Source organism: Podarcis raffonei, chromosome 5 (genome assembly GCF_027172205.1).
Source record: "Podarcis raffonei isolate rPodRaf1 chromosome 5, rPodRaf1.pri, whole genome shotgun sequence".
NCBI lineage: Eukaryota > Metazoa > Chordata > Lepidosauria > Squamata > Lacertidae > Podarcis > Podarcis raffonei.
The window spans coordinates 64232946-64258020 of NC_070606.1; the positions used below are offsets into that span (position 1 = coordinate 64232946).

Here is a 25075-nt window from a genome sequence, read left to right on the forward strand (position 1 = left end):
AGGCGAAGGTAAACAAAAGAGCCGAGGAGAAAAGCTTTGAAAGGCGAGGTTAGAATGGCTGAACCACGCTTGTTTAGCATGACAAAAAGAGAGAGAGAGAGCCCACTTACAAATGGGCACAATTAAGACCTGGCTTGACTCGGAGGCGACAATCAGAGGCACAGTTGCGAGGGGACACTCCGAGGCAAGCCGCAATGAATGGACCCCACAGCGGAGGCGGAGGAGCTGCGCGCCCGGGCTGATTTAACCCCAGTTGACAGTTGCTGTCAGGCCCTGTGATAACACTCATAGCTCAGCGTCCTTTAACATCTAGCTAGATTAGTCTTAACGCTGCCCTCACAGGTACAGGCGGGAGGGCTGCCGTCAGCTGTCTCCTCCTCTGGAGATTTGGGGAAGGGAGTCCGGAGGGCTGGGACGGGGGCGCCAGAAGCCCCACCGAGAAAGGCCTGGGCGCGGGGGGGGGTTGTGCGCTGGAGACTCGGTCTCCTGGGTTCCCTTCCTGGGCGCTAACGCAACGGGCTGGCTGGACTCCTCCGTTTGGTTACAGCGTTGACTTGAAAGTGCGAGATGGAGAGGACGTTAAGAGGTGATGGTCCCAGGGGCAACTTGGCTGTTTGGCAAAATGGAGTTGCGTGTGTGTGGATTTGTGCTTCTCTAGGAAAGAAAGAAAGAAAGAAAGAAAGAAAGAAAGAAAGAAAGAAAGAAATAGATAGATAGGTTATACTGCACCATCACCACCAACGCGGCCTCTCAAATAAATAGGTTGGTTGGTTTTGTAAAATGCTGTCGCTACTGTGGTCATCGTGTGGTCGATATGTGATGCTGAGATTTACCTAGTGGTTGCCGCGTCGCCTCAAGGGAATACAAAGCAGGAGAGGGGAGGGACCGATTTTTCTTCTCGCAGGATCTTTCTCCTGGAACTTTTGGGTCACACTGGACTCTTCGTCAAGGCGAATGTAAAAGGGTGCCGACTGAGCAAGGTTACATATTCCACTGCGCAAACTCGCCATTTAAACATATTCATTTTGCGAAATTCTGTTTTGATTTAAACGATAGATGTTAGGATGTCATGTCCACACGGAGCTAGAGCTGCTAAATATTTCAGCACCCCAGGTCACCTCCCCTTCTATTTTATTATGTATTTTCAAGGTTAACCCAACACCAGGAGCTCCACGGAATATACAGCTCCTGCCCATATTTACTACAATCTAACGATTTTGCCGAGTTGATGTTGAATAGTTTCCACTCTGCTCTACGAAAAGTCCTGTGTGATTCGGAAGTTTGCGCATTGTTATCCTTATTTGTGTTCTAGACGCCACAGAAATTGACGCGCGGAAGTTTGTGTGATTACTTTCCTCTCAACAGAAATCCAGACGAAAGCCAACAGGGCAAAACTTTAGGACTGTCTTGAAACTTCATCGCTTGTCCCCCTCGCCCCGCCCCTTGCAACATTTCCTCATTCCTCCGCCAAATTACCACCTCTATCCGGCTCCCTCCTTTGCAGGTGCGTGTAGCTATTTTTATGCGTGCAGAGATAAAAATATTAAATAATCGCCATGACACCGAAATGAACCGATTACCGACTTTGATGTCAAAAGAATTGCAAAAGAAGGCGAGAAAGCGAGCGAGAACTATTCCCTAAAGGGAGAGAACGAACTCCTTGTCAAACCTGTTTCGCCACAACTGTCTCCTTCTTTCAATAAAATCATTAAACAAAAGGCTGCGGGGGTTAGGAGACACCACGCCTTCCGTGCGCTTCCCAAAGAGCAGGGGAAGGCAAGAGGATCCCATTTAGCCCTCAGTTTCCCTACCCCTCTCTCTCTGAGTTTGGGTTGTCTGGGGTGCTCAGCGTGCTCAGCCCCTACTGGTCAGCTGGAGAGATGATGGAGATGGACCCACACAGCTGGAGAGGAGGGAGATTGGGGAATCATGCGGAGAGATTTTATTTCATTTTTAATGATCGGCCTAGGATTCTGCTGGGCGAACGTGCGCATACCTCGCTGGTGCTGGAGTTTTGAACCGCTACTCAACTCTGGGGTTCGGGAACATGCGGTCGCTCAACAAGTGGACACGATTGGTACACCCTCCCCTGTCTTCCAAAAGAAATCTCAGTGTGATTCTTTGGAAGGCAGTCCCGCTGAAACAACGGGCCCTTCCTTCCCAGTGAGAGAGTTGAGGAGTGAAAAGCCAGCCCGATTGACAGCAGGGGGAGTGGCACCCGATCCTCAAACCTGTTTGCTTGCGAGCAATCTGGCTGAGCGGAAATAGGCTTGCAATGGACGCGAACCCGGGAGCAAATCCGCTTGAACGCAGCGGGATTTACTCCCGAGTAAACACGTTTAGGGTTACACCGCCAGGGTCCAATGCGCAGCCCATTCTAACCGGCAGCAAAATCCTCTCTAGGTCTCAACGATTATAGATTGCGGTATTATAAGATCGCGCTATATATTCAAGCAACCTTGATGAAGTGGACTGAGGATCTGGTCTTCCTCGTCCACAAATCATTGATTTCAAATAAGCTCCCCTTTGAAGGCGGGCGGGGCTGGAAGTTCTTAATCCATTTCCCTCCTTTCAGGAAGGAAAGAAGCTATTCTTAGCTAGCTGTAAACTTCACTGACTCCCACTATTTATACTTTTTCCTAATCCTCTCCAAAGGCCACCCCTCTCAAACTCCAGCCAGGGGGAAAGTGGGGGGTGCGCGCGCGCAAAAGATGCGCCCCCTCATTTAGTTGCAGATGGAAACGCTGGATTCTTGGCCAACTTTGCTGTGGAGGGGATTAAACGAGCGAGGCCACGGACGTGCTGGAAACTTTCCTTTGAAAGGACACATTAAGAAGTCTCGGAGAGCTATTACTGATTTCTGCTGATTGGTGATAATAAGAGCAGAAATTCGCCGCCGAGGACTATCAAAGCCATTCAAAGGGGCTCTGGGAGATCAAACAGATCCCAGGTTGTGATTTGACAGTGCGGTTTTTAAAATATATTTTTTAATCCCTGCCCCCCTCCCTCCGTCTCCTTCTGGCTAAATTTCCTTCATTGTACTGGGTTTTTGCTTTTTGTTGTTTTTCTTAAAAAAGGGAACCGGGAAATCAGTAACATCATCTTCATTCTCTAGCCCATGAAAGTATTTTTTAAGCAACGTCAATGTCTAGAACACAAAAAAGGTGGGGGGAGGAGGAAGAAGAAGATGGAGACTCTTCTGGAAACGAGACTCCGAGAAATAACCCCAAAACGAATGCACCCGCCCCGCCGCCCCTCCTTGCCGAAAGGGGTTCTCGATTTGGAGCTGTCAGCTCGGCAGACGCAGCGAGCTGTCGCTTATCGAGCTGCATCTTGTACGGAACATCTGGCGGAGCAGCTTCAAAGCGGCGGAGGAAAGTTGCGCAGGTAAGAACACGTTCTCCGCCGCATCGCCAGACCGCGATCGACGCAGATTCCAGGCAGCTGCTGCCTCCGAGCTAGGTGGGAGCTCGCATGTTGCCTGCAGGAGTCTCGTGGGGAGGGCTGGGGTGGAGGAGGATGTGTGGGGTGGAAAGCGACGCCTGGCGACGTGGACGAGCTGCGCCAAAGCAACGCAACCTCCCAGGCGCACCAGGGTCCCTTCAGCCCAAGGAGCAACTCTGGCCCACAACTCCTCCAAGGCCTTTCCTTGGCGAGGCGAGGCGCCAAGCTGGCTTCCTTAGGCTCCCTTTGGGATTTCTTAAAAAAGAAATGCGAGGGAAAAGTTGGTGTGTGTGTGTGTGAAATTCTGGGTTTGTGAAATTGACTAGACCAGCGGAAGTGGGCTAGTTAATCGCAAAGGTCAGGAGATTGAAATGGGTTCAAGTCCTTGGCCGTCGGTTCAAGAAGGCCAGACTGGTGGCCTTCCTACCACTCGAGAGGGGAGATTCTCGGGACGGAGGAGATGGTTGAGGAAGAGAAAAATAACAGCAAGGGAGACAGATGGGTTGAGAAGCGGGTGGAGAATGGAGAAGCAAAGTTTTAGTGGCACAGCTTCCAATCCTCGAAGGGGATGGGGGCGAAAATGAGGGAAGGGGACGCAGAGGCGACCCCGTAGCCGGGATGGAGGAGATTCTCAGACTGGGGCCCTGGGGTGGGTGGGTGCAGGCCTTTCCCCGCAGATCCCGTGGGAATCGGTTAAGCCTTGCCGGCCAGTCGTTTGCTTTTCAATTCGGGAGCGATGCGGTCCCCACGCAAGCTGCAGAGGCGTTTGATCTCTCTGGAGTTTACGGTTTCTCCTGCTAGGTCTTCATCTGCCTTTTAAAACGTTTGTGTTTTAATAGCATCTTCCTCTCTTTCTTCTTTCACACGCCTCGGCTTCGGTTCGGTCTGTTTTATAAGCACATCAAAGGCAAGAGCCAATCCTGCTTTCTTCTTTTTATTTTTCTTAATTTTTTTTTATTAGGACAAATCACCCAATATACTTCATTAGGGCCGAGCACGCCTCCTTTGAACCAGCTAAGCAAGAAATAACGTGCAAGTTCCGAGGAGGGGAAGATCACATTCCAAAAAGTTTGAGGGACTAAAAGGGGCCGGGAATGAAAGACTGCTGCTGTTGCCAAATTTTAAACCCGCGCACGGAAAGAGAAGCTCCTCAACGGGCGTGGAAGGAGAGAGAGAGAGAGAGAGAGAGAGAGAGAGAGAGAAAGGGATCAGGCGGCGCCAAGGAGAGGGAAAGAGGAGCGAACGTGCACGCCGGATTCCAGCGTCGTCGTCTGCACCCAACTGGCACTCCGGCGCAAAAGCGTCGAGCGCTCATCTCCGGATGGGGCTCGCGTGCGCTCCCTTGTCTGGGCTTTGTGGTCCGCCCCCTCCCCCCCGCCCAGCCCATTGTCACACTGCAATGCAATGGGATTTGCACACTTGAGGTGTAATAGCATTACTGCATTAATTAAAATTTTCATTTCACGTCCAGATTGTTTACTTATCTGCTGGAAACATATGTTGAGCGAAGTTAAGATTCTGGACTCTGCACTGTTGCCCAAGGTGCAATTCAATACCGAGGGTTGGGAGTGGGGTTGTGGGGCTGGTGGGGAGGGGGAGAGCGGAGGAGAAAAAGAAGAGACGCCTTCCGATTTATTATTATTATTATATCCTCCAGCCTTATCTTGGTGGCTATAAATTATAAGGATACTCCATTGAGCTGAATATTAAGATTATATTCTCTCTCACCCCCAATTCCCGCGCCCCTGAACATCGCTTCCTAAAGCTGGCCAGATCTCTGGCTCTTTGAAATAACCAAGCCTGCCTCTCTCTCTCTCTCTCTCTCTCTCTCTCTCTCTCAATCCCCCTTCCAGCAATCCTACCTTGCTTAGCAGCCAGGGGGTACCCCATGGCAGACAGACTCCCATCACCTCTCTTTGGCCATGCAGAGAAGGTGGAAGAGGAAGTCCCAGATGCCTGGAGCGGCTCCTGATGCTGAGAAGCTCTGGATCATTTGTATGCCTTCAAACGGAGATGCGCTTCTTTAAAAAACGTGCAAAAAGGCGGATATATTTCGACGGGAGAAGCGTTGGCTTCACCGCCCAAAATGCTTCCCCCCACTTCATTGCTTTTATTTTTATTAATTTTTAAAAGAAGTTTAAAAAGCGTTCTAACAAACCGCCAGACATTTCATTCAGATCCGCCCCACCCCCCCGCGCCGCTGTATCTCATCCGGATGGACCGGAGATGCAAAACCTCTCCCTCTCTCTCTCTCTGGTCTATTTTATTTAAGCAGCAGAGCTGCTCTGGAAGAGGAATCCAATCTCTCCTTATCTCGCCCAGGCCTCCTTTCAGGCTGAGATCAGAGCAGGGAGGATGGAGGGGGTGGGGAGGGGAGGGGGGGAAAGAAAAAAAGAAGAGAGAGGGGGGTAATTGTTCTTTATTCCCCCCTCCCCTTTTAATTTAATACGGCAGCCACCGCTTTCAGGTCATTTATATGCCTAATTTAGTGATAAAAGTCAATAAGCAAGGATCACAGCGTTGTCCCCTCCTTGTAAGTATTTCAGAGGAAGCGAGGCTCGGGCGGAGCGCGGGTGGGGAGACAGTGAGAGGAAAAGCAGTTTCCAAATCCTGGGCTTCAAAGCGTCCTTCTGGCTGCTCAAAAAAAGAGGGGTTTTTTTTTAGTGTAATGAGGCTGATATTTGTTTGGCGGTAGCTGTCAAGCCAGTGTGGCTCTTTTCTTGCAGGCACCGCTTGCCTCTCCCTCCCCACGACGCTCCGGCAGGACCCACCGCGAGAGTCGGAGAGCGAAGCGCACGATAGGATGATAGAATCGCTCCTTCCCCAGGATTCCCGCATAGGAACACCGCGGTGTGTTTCACCCCGGTTTGGACCAAGCCCCTGTCACGAAATAAACAGATTGCTTCTCCATTTGGGGTGCGTTTTGCAGGGTGGGGAATTGTCGTATGTGGTATAGGCGGAAGAGGCATTTCCCTTCTCCCCCCCCCTCTAATTTTTAAAAGAGGAACGGTAAGGTGTCACCCTCCCTTCCTGGTCTATCTGTAATTGAATCTAGGTCAGTATTCTAAAGCAAGAAAAGTATGCTTCTGACTTTCCTACATCAGCCTAGAATTTAGGGGAGGGAAAGGGAGGGGGGTTCCTTGCAATTTCATTTAAAATGTAATGGTGGATGAACTGATAAGCAAATGTGGGGGAGGGGGCCACTGCTTAAAAGAAAAAAAAAATGGCACGGTTTTAATATGCTTCCAGGTGGGGGAAAATGATTTACATGGGAGTTTATTTCCTCTTTGCTGATATGAAAGAATTACAGATACAAAACCCACTGATCTATAGAATAAAAAAAAGAAAAGAAATGTTATTTTCCTGTAAAGGTATCAGTTCATTTATATTCATTTAACCATCCATCCATCAATTTAGTTTCTCACTCCTTGCACATACTCCTTAGCTCTGTTAAAGCTTCCCAACCAATATACTTTTCCAGAATATACAATGAAGTTCCCACTTAAAAAAAAATAAAAATCATGGGCTGAAGTAGGTAAAGATGAGACCATTTCCACCCTAGGGGAAACTAACACACACAAACACACATTCCCCCCTCTAGAGAGAATGAGCAGGGCTGAAGTTGAATCAGTTGCATTCATTCATATACTGTTTATGAAACTGATTCACCTTTACCAATACTCATTCTCAATATAGAAATATGTATGGTATAAGCACCCCTCTTCATAACATTCATTTTGTTGATAATAGACATGATTAATATGCATCATGCATTTATATTGTAAATGTAAGATTAATATTCAAATATACAGTACAGTACAGTACAGTATTATACACAAACACAATGGGATCGTGTTGTTTATATTTGCACACCCATTTTATACGCATATACATTGGGTGATATGCATATCCTGACTTATTAAAATCAGTGAATTTGAGTGTCCATTCATGCCAGTGAGTCAACTCTGAGTGTGACTAACTCTGAATAATCACCCAGTATATTTATATTGTGTTTATTTTCATCATTAAACACAACAGCTATACTGCAGTCAACACAATGTAAATGTGCATATTTAATCGTTAATGAAATAAATGAAAGTATTTTTTTTCATTTAGAAAGAAAAAATCAGATTAGAGTCTCATAAGAATTGTCCCATCTGGTTTTAAAATCGGTAAGAGATTTTAGCTGGGTTGGGGTGGGAGGAATTGAGAAAGAGAGAGACACTTTGCTCTTTGTAAATAGTATTAAAGAATGCAAGGCCAACCCATTTCTTCCCATCAGCGGAACATCCTAACATTAAAGTCAAGCAAGACCATTATAGAAAAGCTCATTCTTATCTTTAGCGTCTGCACATTTGGTCAAGATATGGAGTGCTTTAAAGGGCTTTTCTCCAGTGTTTGACTCTGGCAGGCTTACTCAGGTGAGAGGTTTCAGGAAAGGAAGTGGGATTATTCACCAGCAGGGGTGGGAGTTACAGATTCAGGCTACTTGTAATTAATGGGCTGTTCTTGTATGTGTATAAATATATTTTAAAAGCTGGGTGGGGAGTGGGAGTAGGAAAGCTAGACGTTTTAAATTGGACAAAAACAAACAGGGTAAAACCCAGAAAAAAGCTAGCGATAATTAAGTGTACAATCCTGTGTACTCTTAAGTATGACTAAGTCCCATTCAACTTAGTAGGATTTACTTCTGAGTCAACCTGTATAGACTTGGGCTCTATGTCTCAATGGAATCAAGGAAACTTACAGTGCAATCCTATATATGTCAGAAGTAAGCCCTATCAAAATCAGAGACACTCACTCCCAGGTAAGCGCTTATAGAATTGCGGCACAAAACTAAATACTCCCATCATTATTAATGCATATATGACTTCCTGCCAGGACAGGCTTCTGGGTGGTTTACAAAATACTTTTAAAAAAACCCCATTTACACAAAGTTCCATTTTACTTGTAAATAAGTCCCACTGTTTGGATGTACACTCAGAAATAAGTTCCACTGTATCCACTTTGACTTACTCCCAGGTAAGTCGTCACAGGATTGAATCTTTAGGTTTGATTAATTTTAAGTGATTGTGCCCAGCTTGTGTCTCCATATTTTTTTTTACTTCCAGCAAGAGTGCCTATTTCACAACTTATGTTTCCTTTTCAGTCTTTCAGAAATATATATCTAAATAACATACTTGTAAAATGCTCTAAATATTCTTAAACCATGACATGAGCAACGTGACAGAGATTGTTCTTGTTGAAATTTATACCCAGAAAGAGATCAGGGTCTGAATGGGAGCTGCATGTTGTGGTTTGAGCCCATCCATGGACCTCCCCTGCGCAAGATCATTTCATACAATAGTAAGGTTAGCAAAAGAAGAAACCCCAAAATGCTGGAAGTTAATGCATTTGGAATGCAAGCAGTAGTAGAAATCAGAAATATTGGCACCAGCAAACTATAGTTCTTTTTCTTAAATGGTATTAAGTATTAATCAAAATGTGGGTTTTGTGCTTGACTTTGGCAGAGGGTTTCTAAAGCAAGCGCATGAGCCACACAAAAGCCTTGTCCTTCCTAACCAGCCTCATTTCAATCAGTGGGAGTTTGCCCATCCATTGCCATGAGCTCCCAGAGGGGCTCCAGAGACCCATTTGGGTTGGGAACTGAAACGCTGCTGCAGAGTCTTTAATTTTATTAATCTTTTAAAGCCCACCGCTTTTGAACAAATGCCCATTTAAAGCAGTTTTGCATAATTACACGTTTCAGTCGCATTTGAGTTGATTCTTAATTTTTATTATTATTATTATCTTGGGTTGCGTGGAAGTGCTCAATTTGCTGAAACTCAGTCCGGCCTCTCTCTGTCTTGAGTTCTCTCCTCCCCCCCCCAGACGCTTTTGGAATTCTCTGCCTTGCCACAAGAAGCTTTGGTCACGCAGAACTATTGCCAGCTCCTAGGACTGGTGAGTAAATCATTCTAGCATCTTTCAAATGCTTTCCCTCTGGCTGTTTCTCTGCTGCATTTGTCCCAGAATATCTAGAAGTTGCTCCAGTGCAGGGTATATGCTTCTTTATTTGATGTGTTCCCTTTCGTTATGATCACACAGAGCTGGCCCTGCAGCGTGGCAAGGGGAAGCAGGCTCATAGCTGTCAACTTACAGATTTGAAAATAAGGGGCCAGCAGCCTTGAAAATAAGGGATCAGCAGCCAAAATAAGGGATCAACAATTACTTTGATAAAATACATATTTTGTTGCATGCAAATGGCTTTAGATACCTATTAGGTCCATAAATTACCATATAGCATATATTCAACACAAAAAAGCAACAATTTGTTGTTGACAAAGGACAGCTGGACATAGAAAGGGCCCCATTACCTTCAGTAGCTTATTTAAGGGACATCATCAATAAGGGACAGCAGCGGGACATGGCGCTGGGATAAGGGACTGTCCCGCCAAATAAGGGAAGCTTGACAGCTATGAGCAGGCTGCTTTGGGGGTGAAATTGAGGGGGCACAGCTGAAAGCAAGAATCGATGACTGAACAGTGCAGCAGGATTTTTCAAAGTGTTTGTCCGAGCATGAGGTGTATGTGCATGTGTGCGCCAGCCATTTGGTGACTTGGTGCAGGCAGCAAAATGCTTTGGACTGGTCATGTGATCACTTCACTTATTCCATTTGCAGAACCACACAAAACACTGCAAAACCAGCTTCATCGGATTGCCTGTCCTGAATTTTGCTTGGGAATCTACCTGAAGGTATTGTAACAGAGCTGCTTCACACATCACAGATACAATCCTGCCCAAATTAAGCACTTTTATAATACACTGAGACCGTGTTCATGCTGGACACTTAAAGCAGCCCCAAAGAATCCCAGAAAATGTAGTTTATCCCTTAAAGGTAAAGGTAAAGGGACCCCTGACCATTAGGTCCAGTCGTGACTGACTCTGGGGTTGTGGCGCTCATCTCGCTTTATTGGCCGAGGGAGCTGGCATACAGCTTACGGGTCATGTGGCCAGCATGACTAAGCCGCTTCTGGTGAACCAGAGCAGCGCACGGAAATGCCGTTTACCTTCCCACCAGAGCGGTACCTATTTATCTACTTGCACTTTGATGTGCTTTCAAGCTGCTAGTTTGGCAGGAGCAGGGACCGAGGAACAGGAGCTCACCCTGTCGCAGGGATTTGAACCGCCGACCTTCTGATTGGCAAGTCCTAGGCTCTGTGGTTTAACCCACAGTGCCACCCATGTCCCCCTTGCCGAGCTACAATTCCCAGTACTCTTAACAAACTACAGTTCCCAGGGTTCTTTGGGGGAAGCCATGTGCTTTATATGTATTGAGTGTACATGGAGTTTGATGAGAGTTAAGCACCTGCTCCTTGAAATCAGAGGGACCTAACTGGAGTGAGCCCTGCACTTCAGATGTGCATGTGAAATGTTTGTTTCCCCCCGAGAAAGTTAAATGGGAACATGCAGAAATATGTATGTAGGCACACCAGTGAGACCACAGCTCAAAGCTTTGGCTACAGCTCAAAGCTTTATGCACATCCAGTGGCAACCACTGGGTAATGTGAGAAGGGCCCTGTCAGCTTATTGAGACCCGTACATGGATACTGTATACATGAAGGATCAAAGTGAGGGCAGCACAAAACAAATGAATAGTTAAATCAGTGTTTGTATCACACATGCACACATGCTTCACACGTGAGATTCTTCCCATAAGTTGCAGCCTTAGACATCCAAGTAAATTCAACATAGCAAATGCAGACTCTGTGGGTTGAAGATCCCAGTCACAATGTTTATGGGTTCTTTCAATTCTGTATAAACTGGGTGTTCTTGAAGCCATCTACATATTGTTTGTCAGGTTACTGGTCCCTTACAGATGCTTTATGCAAGTGACCTAGTTTATGGCACTTGATTCTTGTTGGGTTTGACCACATTCTTTACTGGCTAGTTCAAGTTGCCTTCTCTGGTGAGCTGCTATGGGTCATAAGTGTCTGCTGGATGTAGGAATCATGCATCTCACTGGTTATACACATATGCTCTTACTTTCTTTTTAACCTGGGTTGTTGTTCCCTTGCTCTCTGTCTCAGCTCTGCATCTCATCCCTTGTCAACTCCTGCTTGTCTTAGCTGCATGGGAACTAACCTCTGGGACCCTCCTTTCTGGAGAACCTTCTTACGTCTCCTTGTCTTGTCCTGATGCCTCTAAAGCTTCAACCCTGGGAGCCCATCTTGAACTCTGGAATTTTACCAGGAAAGGTAAGCACTAGAAATCATTAATTTAGTAAGTTGTTATAGACTGTTCCCATTATGGCCAGTTTGACACCTTGTCTTGTCTTGTATATCACTCCAGAATCTGAAAATGATCCTGATTTTTAGTCTTCTGCCTTGAAAAGTCTTGATATGCCTTGCTGGCTTAGAGCAAGGAAATGCTACTTGCAATATAAGAAAACCTTAAAGTCTTATGCCTTCATTCTCACTATTGTGAGGGGAAATATTGTGCAGTAGAAGATCACTGCCTAAGCAGGGGAGCAGAAGTGATGGTTTGCAGGCCAAATTTGGCTCCTGGTGCATTTCCTACTAGCTTTCATTTGAAACCACTGCTCAGCTGTTTCCTGAACAGCTGGAGGAGGGAAATTGTGTGGAATGGAGAAAAACTTCCCCTCCTCATGCTCTCTCTCTCTTTCTCCCTCCCACCCCTGACTCTTCCATCCTCTTTAGATTAAAGAGTGCTTTGGGTGACTTCCTGTTACTTTTCACTCTCCAGATCATCCTGCGCTGCCCTTTTAGCACTTGTGAGTAAAACTAGGCTAACCTGCTGCTCTTTTTGGGCCTAACTTTATCATTTGGTGACTGGGGTTTCTTGGGGTCTTCCCGAAAGGTTATATGATGTGGACCTGTGCACACCCTTCTTGCTATTAAAGGTCACTTTAGGACAGTCCATCATTACCTCTTCTCTTCAGTGTTATACTGAACACCCTGGCAAGGCATTTGGCTAGGCCAGAATTTTGATCTGTTCAAGGACAAACAATGAAACTATTGAACCAAAGCATTATTTATTCAGGAATGTATAATATAGCATCACACATGCCCAAATAAATGTGTCCCTGCAGTCTGACTGGTACCCCGATACCTCCTATGATTAATGAGGAATTAGTTCACAGGGGCACAGAAGATATTAGAGAGCAAAGAACTATTCCTAATCTGGCAGAGATTGTCTGCGACATGCCCATCAAATGGTCAGTGAACAAAAATGAATGACAATGACAATCGCTTTTCTCTTCTGAGCCAACCCAGCAAGGGAAGATTGACCTTTGGAGAGCAAATGACATATCACAACCTTTTGTATTTGTTCAGAATTTATACTGTAGCCTTTGCCGTGTTCACTCCCACCACTTCTGAAATTCTCATGAACGGTGGACATTTAGGAAAGGCATGAACTCTGAGGCTGCCCCACCAGTAGAGGTTTCATCCAGAAAATCAAAACAGTATTGGCAGTATTGGCATCTTTATTGATTCAAGTGCTTCTTAAAGGAAATCTTAGATGTGTGCATGTCACAAACAAGGGATAGAATAGGTTGAAATGGCTTCAAAAAATACATAGGAAGCAAAGGAAGGCAGCACTTTGTGATCATAAGAAGGTTTTACTGTCAGGATGCTTGTTTGTTTTTAATATCAGGAATGCATTTTTTATTTTGCAAAATGTAAGAGCTAGTGACTGTTTGTCATGGAGCCGGGGGGGGGGGGGAGTAACTTGCTTCCTAAATGCTACAGCATCCCAGTTGTCAGTTGCCAGGTTGATTTTTTTGTTTTTTTCTTTTCTTTTTAATCTGGTTTCATTGATAATGCTGTTTTGCTGTATTTTGTTATGGTTTTGACTGTAAGCCACGTTGAAAGGACCTTGCATAAAAATATTTTAAATAAAGGAGGTACTAGTGGCAATGGAGAACCTGGATTTTTGCACCCTGGTTATAGCAGCAGTAGCAGTTGTTATTAGCCCACGAAGTAAACTTGTACATGTGTGTGGATGCAAAAAGGAAGGAAAACAGAGGACAGAGCTCCCGGCCCCTGAGTTCCTCACCCACTGAGCGAGGGGACCCTGCAGAGGCCGGTCCTGCTTCTGAGAGCTCTCAGGATCTGGTGCCAGAATACAGTTCCTTTACCTGATCCATGGAGTATAGTGTCAAAGCCTCCTCAGTGTTCCCTCATCTTCCATGAGTAGTTCAGGACTGGAGGGTGTGATGTGAGCTTCTACTCTCTTCTCTCCAGTCCCAATGCCATTGCAGGGGTTTGTCTTGGGACAGTGGAGGGCAAACAACATTCAGCCCCTGAATCCAAGGCACCCCTCCATGACAATGTTGGTGAGCTTTTGAGCTTTCAGAATCCATCCTATGGTGCTTGACAGGCCTCTTGCTTCCCTTCAGCCATATCTTCTTTGACTTCTGGTGACTGAGGATGGTGCCTGATTGCTGCTCTCTGTTGACAGGGATTTTGAAATGATAGCTCATGAGTACAAGCCTGGTTCCACAGCAACAGGTGTGTGGGGGCAGTGGGGGGGGGTTAATCTGTTCCTCATCAGGAGAGTCTACTATGAATAGACAGCCTCACCATGCCAATGTTTTCTCATTCCTCATTTTTGCATCCTCGGAGAGTGGTGGTGGTGGGAACACGAGATGTGCTAAGTCAACATTTTATCGAACAGGGAGACCCATTCTACAGATTTCAACTCCCCTCATCCTGCAGCTGCCTCACTTTGCCTAATAGTTAGGGCTAGCCCTGTGTACTTGTGCTATTGGGTACATGCAATCTTCCCTTGGGTGCAGTTCTCTGCATGTAGGATGGCCATTGATGGGGAACATGCGTTGGTGATGAAGAGCACCCACAAATTGGCAAGGGAGGGGAGTATGTGAGAGGGAACTGGATTATTCTTCCGAGTGACCAATCATTTGGACAAAAGCTTCATTAACAGTGAAATCATTATATGTATCTAGTCAGAAGTAAACCCCTTTGCATCCAGTCAGTCTTATTTCTTTAAGACACTTATATGGGTTACAGCAGAATTATGGAATTAATTGTTAAAATATTATTGAAGTTTTGATGGCAGGCTTTTTCTGCAGCTTTAACTAATTATTTTTTTAAAAAAATGAGATTTCAAGTATTGTAATGAAAGCAATGTTAGCGTAGAAGACCAACTTCTGAAGAATACATGATTTATGTTACTGTGTCTGTCTTTGCACCTGCCTATCCCCGAAGCTATTCAAGTTTTTCTTATTCAGATTTGGTTTCCAAAATAATCCAAACTGGTAATAACCTCACCACAATTAAATCCAACAGCCTCTGGCCAAGCTAATCTGATCGTCAGTAGTAACATCTAAATTAGCCAAAAATAATTACAGAAACAAGATTCAAAATCAGGGAGAGAAATGGAAGCATTAATTGGGCACATGCGAGGAGGCAAATGTTTTTTGAGCAAACGTCCTGTAGAATGGGAACATTCTAGTGGTGCATTTTCTGGGCTGGCTTCTTGAACAAACCTGTTTCCAATGGTATAGATTTTGCTTTGTTTGATAAATGGCCATTTGCTCAGCTGAATTTGCATGGTCACATTGGCAAAGTGAGCAGTAGGGGCCTTTGTGTGGAATGTCAGATAGTTTTTGTTCTCTAGATGTGCTCAGCGACAGCCAACGTATACTTGATCTCATTTTTGTGGGTTGCCTAGACAGGGAAACATGACGAATTGTAGGCTATATTTTTCCTCTTTTTGTCAGGGCGCTGAAATGGCAAGGCAGCTCTCCCTGTAGACCTGTGAGTAGTTGCTAGAGGAGGTATAATAATGATCTCCTTCTTAACTAAGGCTTTGATTATTCCAGAACTGGAATCACCAACCTTTTTGGGCTCTTGGACCCATTTGCAAACCAGAGAAACTGTTGTTGGCGGGCATCCTCAACAACCAATCATTTCCCCAAACCTATTTGATTGGCTACAAGGCGAAGAAAGGGGGAGGTGACCCTGTGAGCACCAGGGAAGGTCTCTTGGGGGAGCATCTGTACTCATGGGCACCATGTTGTTGACGCCAGCTCTAGAACATGGAGAGGGACTTTTCTTACCTGTAGCCCAATCAATATAACTGGAGATGATGTCTGCCCTTCTACTTGTATTGATTGATGGAGATAGGGAACTATGGAGTGGTGTTTTTTGGCAGAGGCAGTTGGTGTATTCTTCCTTTGAGGATGTCAAAGCATGCATTTGCAGGGAAGGAGCCAAAGCTTAGTGGTATAATATGTGCCTTGCAATTAGGAAGCTCCAGGTTCAATCCCTAGTATTTTGAGATTGGATCTCAGGTAGCAGGACTGAGTTACTGAGACCCAGACAGCTACTGCACTCAGATTAGACTGCACTGCGCTCAATGAACTAATGGTTTGACTCAGTCTAAGGCAGCTTAATTTTATTTATACCCCTCCTTTCTTTCAACATGGGACCTGTCTGACCTGAGACAGTGTACAGGGAGTTCCTGGGTGGCTGCCCATACAGGCACTGAGCGGTTCAGTGGTATCCTCATGTACCTTCAGACCGTACACTAGGACAATATGTTTTCTGCTTTCCTCTTCTGTAGTTTCTGTTCATTTAATGCATCTCTCAATGTTTAAGTCAGATTGTAAAAGAGAGACGGGCGAGGAGAAGGCTAGGGAGGGTAAAAGTGAGAAATCATTTTGAAGTTCCATGATTGTTAAAATTGTCACCAGGACTTGGTGGTTATCAAAACTGGCCCAAACTGGAGCAGCAGTCCTCCAAGTTATTCTGGCAACTAAGGCAGAGAATCCCACAAGGGGAATTTTGAATTAAACTTATGGCATAGCTCAGTGTGTGTGTGTGCCTTTTCCAGTGAGTAGGTATGCTGTCAAGTATCAAAATAATACTATTACCTTGGACTTCATATGTATTAGAGAGACTCTTTGTTTGTTGATAGCAATCAATACAATGTCAGAGATGTCTGGCTCTGAGGTTCGCTAGAAAAGAGGAAGGAAAAAGGAGTGGTGTTTGTCGTACTATTCCAAATCACTGAGATGTTAATGGTTTTATTGCCCTCGGGAATAAATCTACACAGATAATAACTAACATTGCTAACAAATTTCTGCCCTTTCACAATGCCCAGAACCATCTCTGTGCGGCAAATGCCTTGCTAAGCCCAAGTTTATGTAACTGAAGTGCTCATGCACTTTTTCCCTGTTTCCCCAACCTTTTCTTCTGTTCCCTCACTTGTGTTGAATTTTAGACTGTAAATAAAAATGAAATGGCAATTATTTTTTAAGAGTGTAAACTCCTCAGGGCAGTGATGTGTCTTTTTGTAAGACACACCTGTAAAGTGTGCACCCGTTAATGGCTTTCTGCTGCTGCTATTGTTGTGATGGCGGATCCAAAGTTCCCATGTGTGAAACTCTGCTCTGGGAGGGAGAAGCAATATTTGCTGCTTCTGCCTTCTTCCTGCAGCCCCTGGACCTCCCTCAAAATCTCCTCTGGAGAACTGGAGAATTCTCCAAAAACCCTGTGGGAGGAGTTGTGGCGGTGGTTGCGCAGGAGGGAAGCAAATCAAATGAAAATGGCCACCTTCTCCTCCCACCAGTGGCAGCCCTCACTAGATCCCAGTCCCTTCCGTGAATGGAAGAAAGGACATTTGCAGAAGGACAGTTCTGGATCCAGCCCATCGCCCCCACTATGAGCAGCAGCAATACTAGCGTAGGAAGAAATGATCACCATCTTAACCACCCCTTCATATGATTTCCCCTCTCTTAAAAAGCGAAACAAAAAACAACAACAGTCACACACCAGCCTTAATATATAGAAGTCCCCACATTTATGATTCAATATCCTTGCAGCAGTTTTGTGAAGCAATCCCTGAACTTGATGGTTCCCAGATTGGCACAGTGGCTCCCCACACAGGAGCCTTCATCGTCTTGGTCTTTCCGCAACTGTTCTGCCCCCCAACCTGAGGTGCACAAGAAGAATCAGAAAGCAAACAAATGACATCTTTACAGAGAGTGAGATTCCCCCCCCCCCCCAAGTTGACCGGTCTCTCTCAATTCCTCACTCCATTAACTAGCAACACTTTAAGGCAATTATATTACATCAAAGGATGATTTTATTATGGAAAGTAATTACAAGGAACAAGAAGGAGGAAAAGAAAGCGAGAGGCTTGAGTTGGCCAGCCTCCTCAGCAGTTTATAGAACCTACTCTGTACTTCCATTCCAGGCGAAATGGTCATCTGTTCCCTAAAAATCTTTGGACTGATTCCATCTGGGAATTCACCATTGATTGAGGACATTTCCACTGCCAAGAACAGAAAAGCCTGCTGGATCAGGCCAATGGCCCATCTAGTCCAGCATCTCAACAAACAGGTTGAGAGCCAATGTGGTGTAGTGGTTAAAAGCAGTAGACTCGTAATCTGGTGAACCGGGTTTGCGTCTCCGCTCCTCCACATGCAGCTGCTGGGTGACCTTGGGCCAGTCACACTTCTCTGAAGTCTCTCAGCCTCACTCACCTCACAGAGTGTTTGTTGTGGGGGAGGAAGGGAAAGGAGAATGTTAGCCGCTTTGAGACTCCTTTGGGTAGTGATAAAGCAGGATATCAAATCCAAACTCTTCTTCTTCATCATCATCCTGTACTCACAGTGGCCCACCAGATGCCTGTGGAAATCCTGCAAGCAGGATTTGAGCATAAGAGGACTCTCCTGTGGTTTCCAGCAACTGGTATTCAGAAACAATGCTGTCTGCAGCTGTGAAGGCACAGCATAGCTGTCATGGTCTACAATCATCTACCAGCTCTCTCCTCCACAAACTTCTCTTTTATTATTATTTATTAAATTTGTATAATCCTCTTTAAAAAAGCAGTTTTGCTGTGGGATTCCGTCACATACTGGCAAATTCAAGATGCACAATTAGACTTGATCTGAAGGTCTTATCCAAGAAACCTCCTCCCCCCACACATATTAAACTTTTTGCAAAAGGGAAAGGGTTGAGCAAATGGTGCTGTGAAGTGTGGGATGAGACTGGCTCGACACAACATTGTCTAACCTCCTCACAATCTAATCAGGAGGAATACTCACTAAACTGCCAATGTTATCTAATAATGTCCTTTCAGGATGAACACTCAACAAACAGGTTGTCAGGAAGCACACTTTAGTTTGTCCAATTTACCCTTTCTGAGGGGAACAAAAGGCAATGTTACTCTCCTTTTCTCACTCTGTTCCAAATGGGAACTGAGATTTCTTGGGGCAGGACAGATTAGGAGAGATACAGTTTAATTGCAGAGCTGGGGATAATTTCCTGGTTTGTTAATACTTTTGCAGGGAGTTTGGGAGCCGGGACACTTTGGGAACCTCTCAAGATGATATCACTGCAGGGCCTGGATGTTCTCCCCTTACAGAACTACGAATGTGGATGAATTAAAGTCCAAGCCCACCAAATAAATAGAATGCCCAAATGGGATTTCACCCAATGTTGGTCACAGCTCTATCTCAGAGATGGGGAACCTTTGGCTCTCCAGATGTGGGTGGACTACGTCTCCCAGCATCCCTGACCATTGGTCACGTTATGGGAGTTGAGAGCTCATGTCCTGCCTGCTGGCTTCTCATAGGCATCTGGTTGGCCCACTTTGGACCGCATGCTGAGCTAGATATGCCTTTGGTCTGATGCAGAAGTGCTCTTCTTAAAGCAGGAGGAGTAGAATAGAGTGGGCTGCCCCTAGATGCGGTGTATCACAGAAATGGAAAGACAACTGCCTGAGAGGGGGTGGTTATTGGGTTGTTTTTATTTTGATTATGTATTTTGTGGTTTTATTTATTGATTTTATTCTGTGAACTGCCCTGAGACCTCCGGGTGGTATATAAATTCAAATAATAATAATAATAATAATAATAATAATAATAATAATAATAATAATAATACTTTGGGAGTCAAAACTGCATGAATGTAAAATGGAATACGACAAGTCCTTGGGAAAGTTTGAAAAGCAGGCTCATCAGTCTGAGAGACCCTAACCTAGACAAATGGCTGTGACAACTGAGTCCCATTTCTCTCTCTTTTTAACTTCCTCAGTGATCAGATGCAGTTTCTGAGAGAGCAGTGAGGACAACTGTGGCCTCAAGCTGAGGACATTTCTAATTTTGCTGACCTTCATTTTTTGCTACATGATCTATCTTCAGGATGGCTTTTTGTCCCTTGTGTGAACATATGTGGACTTCTTCAGTGATAACAATTCAGCCTGTTTCTTCTGTTATAAAGGATCAGGGTGGGAGAGGGTAATAATGCTCTTTTTCTTGCCAAGCAGGTGGAACGTATCCTCTCTCCCTCTTTCACAATTTGGAAATAATTGCAAGCATATTCTTTCATTGAATTGGTTGTAGCAGATATTCTCCCCCAGACACTTTATTTCAGGGCAAACAAAGAATTGTACAGGCTGCCTTGCTTCCTTCACTGCTGGGGAATGCTCCAGTCACACAACCTCAGTGTACAAGTGGAGCATGCTGCAGCACAGAAAAGACTGGGGCAGCCCATGCTCATGAGAAGGTCTAAGTGGTCAGTGCATCTGGCTGTAAGGTGGGTTAGGCTGAGAGGCAGCGACTGGCCCAAGGTCACCCAGTGAGCTTCATGGCCAAGTGGGAATTTGAACCCTGGTCTCCCAGGTCGTATTCTGACACTTACCACTACACAACACTGTTGCCAATAGGCTTCACAGCTGCAGATCATAGTGGGCACAATTTTTGGTCCATTCTCCAAATGTCTGGCCGCAAATGATTGGCATAGCTAGGCAATGGTTCTATAATTTTATCTCCTTTTCTTCAGTCGCTTAATGTTACTGGCAGCTGTCTTAGTCTCACATTTCTTCTTTCCACATCATTCCATCACATACCTGAAAGATGCAAGTGCTAACTTGATGATAGAAGGAATCATCTCCCTTTCCAGAATAAGAACTTGATAGGATGCAGTTTGGGAAGAGTGTGTGTGTGTGTGTGTGTTGTGTGTGTGTGTGAGAGAGAGAGAGAGAGAGAGGGAGAGAGAGAGAGAGAGAGAGAGGAGGCAGGGGCTCACATGAGCCTCAGACAGCAGGGCCAACGGTCAGAGATGATGGGAATTGGAATCTAACAACTTCTGAAGAGCTACAATGTGTTTTGATTTCCAATACTGCTGAATGCCACCTGATTGCTTTGTGGATCATTTATAATCAGGGCTTTCACCCCAGCCAGAACTGACTAGAACTCAGTTCTGACCCCTCTCAGGTGGGCCCCATTGCCATTATAAGAGAACAAGGGAGCTGTTCATGGAGATTTCCGGCACCTCTTTTTCTAGAAAAATGGCACTGTTTATAATACTTCATCCAATGCTTATTTTTCAAGTGTGTTTAATTAAAACGAGGAAGGCTTTCAAACTAACTGCGCTTAGCATTGGGACATCAGAGCATGTTAACTGTAGATTAATAAATTGACCCCAGATAACATAACCCTGCTTCATCCACTCTCTTAACCCCAGAGCTTAAGCAGTCTTTTCATCTCTGTGTCATCAAAATTTATACAAAGCAGGAATCAAATGCAAATCCTCAAGAAGCTGGAACTTTCTGTGGAAACTGCTAGAAAATGTTTTCAGTCTTAAATGGAGGAAAGTTAAAGAGATGTTCATAGACAAGAATACCAGCAGCGCAATGCTGAAATCTGTCCTCTGATTTCTCAGTTTTTAAAATTCCACTGCAAAAAACCAACTTCCATTTCCCTGCCTCTTTCACAAGGCACTTTAGAATTCCTTTAGGATTTTGGTGAGTGTTGGGTTGGGCCTATTTTATTCTTGTGAAGTGACTGTGGGTTATGTGTCTGTTTTTCTCCCCCCACCCCCACCCCATGGATTGATCATATTTGGGCTTTACTGAGGCATACAACATTTTGTGGCATCTATACAGTTCAGTTGAAAAGATCAGTTGACCCCAATACATCTGTACATGTGCATACCTGCTGTCATCAACTGATTGGCAGGTAGGGCTGAATGGAGACTTAATTCAGTAGGATTCCTCCCTCTAATAAGGTGTTGGCACCATCTTGTTGGCCAGAGTTATGTTCACAGGGCAGGCTCACATGGGAGTTTTTCTATTCATGGAACATTTTCCCGAGCCCTCTGCAGCCTCCCTGGCTGCCAGGGCTTCCTAATCTGAATAAACCCCATGGGAGAAGTTACTTAATGATATCTTCCCCCGAGCTTTGTTTGAAGCCTGGGAGGCCTTCCCCAAGCACCAGAGATCAGTGCAGTCACTGAGTTTATTTTTAATGGAAGTCCAGACCACTCGAGCATACAAACCACTGGTCATTGGGTCTTACGAAGCCCCTTGCTAAGAGCTGTTCATCGAGTATATGTTGTTACACCCACTACGTATTCCCAGTGGACCAAATTATATGTGTAAGCAGCCTTCAAACAATATATATATAAAAGTGCAGCAGGGTTAAACTTTTTTTGTGAGGGATGTGGTGGAATACAATGACAACAAAGCAGTAATATCAATCAAATAGGGGACCTTGAAAATCAGCCCATGATTTAGCCCCCCTTTGTCCTGTCCTTTTGGGGGAAACAGTTTTATGCACCCCAGTTTGGAGGATACTTCAACTGTACACATGCAATCAGTAATATTATTTGCCTTTTTGCTTCCATGTAGCTCATGAGCTAAAGACATCCTGTAGTAACATCTCATTAACAGGTGCCTTATTAATATTGATGGTTTCTGCAGTTTAACTTTCTGTGGCAAGGTGGACCCCCACAGCTTTTCCTTTTCCTCTAAAAATAAAACCAAGTGTGCTGAATCTAGCTATGACTGCCTTAGTTGTTGGGTAATGCTCTCATTTAATGGCTTTATTTAGATCCATTTTCTGTATGCAAATCCTTAGGATTTGGCTTTGCAGCAGCCAGTTTAAAGCAGTGTTCATCCAGCCAGCTGCATTTATTCAAGAACTCTGCATGTCCTGCTTTTTCATCACCTCTCTTACAGGCCTGTGTGTGATGCAGACATTTTGATGGCCCTCTGTTGTTGTTTTTTGCATTCGCATGCTGGATTCTTACTTCATTAGCGATACAAGCAGCATGTTCATAGCCCACCACACACTGTGCATGTCATCCAGCAATGAATGTCTGATATTCTCTGAAAATCATAGTTGACGGCTGGAGTACAAGCCCTGAATTTGGGAAGCTGACATTTAATGTTCCGGTCTTAAAACTTATCAACAAAGACTTCAGGTTTTCCTTAAGATCTGTACTTCAAAAACAAAACTGGAACACTCTAAAATTTCAAAGTTGAATCCTGATTCTCTCCCCTAAATTTGAACTTGTGCAACATTTCAGCTTGTTGACCATACCGCCAGGTCCCAGTGTCATCATGGACAAACAAATCAATGCCCATCATTGCCCTGTTCATCTGCATGGAGTCTTGTCTCCAGTTTCTTTAAATGAATCTCCAGGTGAGTGGGCTTGGAAAAGTAGGGACCAAGTATAGAAGTGTCTATTTTTGAAAGTGATATTCTTCAAATTTACTGACAAATGTCTAACCATCTAAGAAAATACAGGTGCTGAGGAATGAACAGGGTGATGGAGGATTTTCAGCTGCTTTCCAGTTTCTTCTTAGTAAGAACTGTTTGACAGTGGAATGGTCTCCCTTGGGAGGTTGTGGACTTGCCTTCCTTGGAGGTTTCTAAGCAGAGGTTGGATGGGCATCTGTCATGGATGCTTTAGCAGAGACTCCTGCATTGCAGGGGGTTGGACAAGATTACCCTTGGGGTCCCTTCCAACTCTGCAATTCTATGATTCTTTAAGTTTAGAAATGCATATTCCTTTTTCCCTGTACATTTCCCAGTATTTTCTGCTTTTGTTTTTTCTGCTTTTGTCCCCCCCCCCGCTTTTGTCTTCAGCTTAGATTAAATGTACCTGGAAAGAGTTTATTCTGCAGAAGAACTGGCTGCTCTCCAAGAGAGGTGGAGCAGCTCTACTCAGTAACCTGCTCAACTCAAGCAGCTTTGTTAGCAGTCTGCCTACGCTGTAGTTGACTCTCAGTGTGGGATTATCGGATGAAAGGAAAGGTGAGCAGAATCAGTCCCCTCGTTCATCCAGTTCAATACCATCAATACCAGAAGTTGCCAGCCTGTGGCCCTCCAGACATTGTTGGAATACAACCCCCACTAGCCCCAGGTAGTGGTCAGCAACATGTGGAGGGTCAGAGGTTAGCAACCCCAGTTAGCAGTGGCTCTCTGGAGAGTTTCAGACAGAAGCTTCATTCCCAGTACTACCTGCAATGGCTGGGGAGTGAAATGGGAGAGAGGAAAATGCTCTGCTGCTGAGCTATAGCCCTTTCCCATCTCTCTGGGTGTCTGCATGACTGCTTCTATTTACCTGGGTGAGCAGTGCCAGTGGGAAAGAGTCTGGTTTATGGAGAACATATACAGTTGATGTCAGGAGAGGGAGTCAGGAGCTAGCTGGCAATAAATCACACAGAGTCAGTGAAGCTAACCTCTTTATTCAAGGAAACATGGTCAGCTCAGGAGGCCAAGCCTAGTGAGCAGAGCAACTTGTCCTGGTAGATCTTGCCCCAATGAGGAAGTTGTGGAGACTGAAGATCCCTGCCTTCCCAACAGTTGCCTAAGTCTCCTCCTTTCCCAAGCAATCAGAGACTCTGCCGCTGTGCCTGTCCCTGCTCCTATCTCTTCATACCTCTTCTGGTTCTGGGAGACCAGGGGAGAGGGGAGCTGGTCACAGCAGGAGGGGGAGATCCCTCTGGCTTCTTCATCAGCCTGACTCATCTCTGCCTCTTGGTCCCCCTTTGCAGCCTCCGCTTCTGCCTCTGATTCTGGACTGCTGTCTAGCACATACTCTTCCTGCTCACTATACCCTGTTGTGTCTTCAGCTTCTGACACCTCCTCCGTTCAGTCTGCCCCCTCTTCTCCCCCTGACCAGTCATCGTCATCCCACCACCAATCCCCTAGCTTGGAGCCTTCTTCCCTGGGGATTCCCTGGGGGGGGGTGTTCCCCAGCTGGCACCTCCCACTGCTGCTTGGCATCCGGCCAGTTCATGACAGTTGAGCACGTCTCCCCGTAACCATTATGACAGCAGAAGGGTGATTCTGCATGTATCAAATACATCATTATACACTAAGGTCTGTATTCCCCACCCCGCTTGTCACCTGATGTGGTCCCTGTGGATACGCTAGAGCTCCCATTTGAACTCCAGAGTCCCATTGAGACTCTGGCAACAGTGTTTATGTGCTATTCTAATGCTGGTTTGAGCAGCCTAAGTGCTTTTTAATGCATAGCACTACAGCGAGTGTGCCTTATTCTTTCCCTTGTTGAATGGGTGTCTGGAGGAATGTAATTCCAGTCTCTTGCTTCAGCACATCATTATTTACAAGGCACAGGAACATGACCACACCAAGCATGGAGAGAGCCACTATCAAGCTGTAATTTGGCAACTGGCACGTGTGTGAGTGCAAGGAGCAGATCCATCCTCTTCAGGCTGGATGTATGCACGAGATGGGCTAATACTTTTCTTTATTTCTGTAGAGCAGCAGTGGGGAGCCTGTTTCAGCCCGAGGATCACATTGCCTTCCAAATTCGCACGTATATCCGAATTATGCAGTGCA

The 25075-nt window shown here is 45.3% G+C and overlaps 1 long non-coding RNA gene across 1 annotated transcript; it reads left to right on the forward strand.

Annotated features, from left to right (window-relative positions):
• Positions 1–7968: 7968 nt before the first annotated feature.
• On the forward strand, positions 7969–25041 carry LOC128414479 (uncharacterized). The gene is made up of 5 exons (XR_008330667.1): positions 7969–9387; positions 10106–10179; positions 11514–11681; positions 23354–23521; positions 24996–25041. It is a non-coding gene; the product is annotated as an uncharacterized LOC128414479 (long non-coding RNA).
• The last annotated feature ends 34 nt before the right edge of the window (positions 25042–25075 follow it).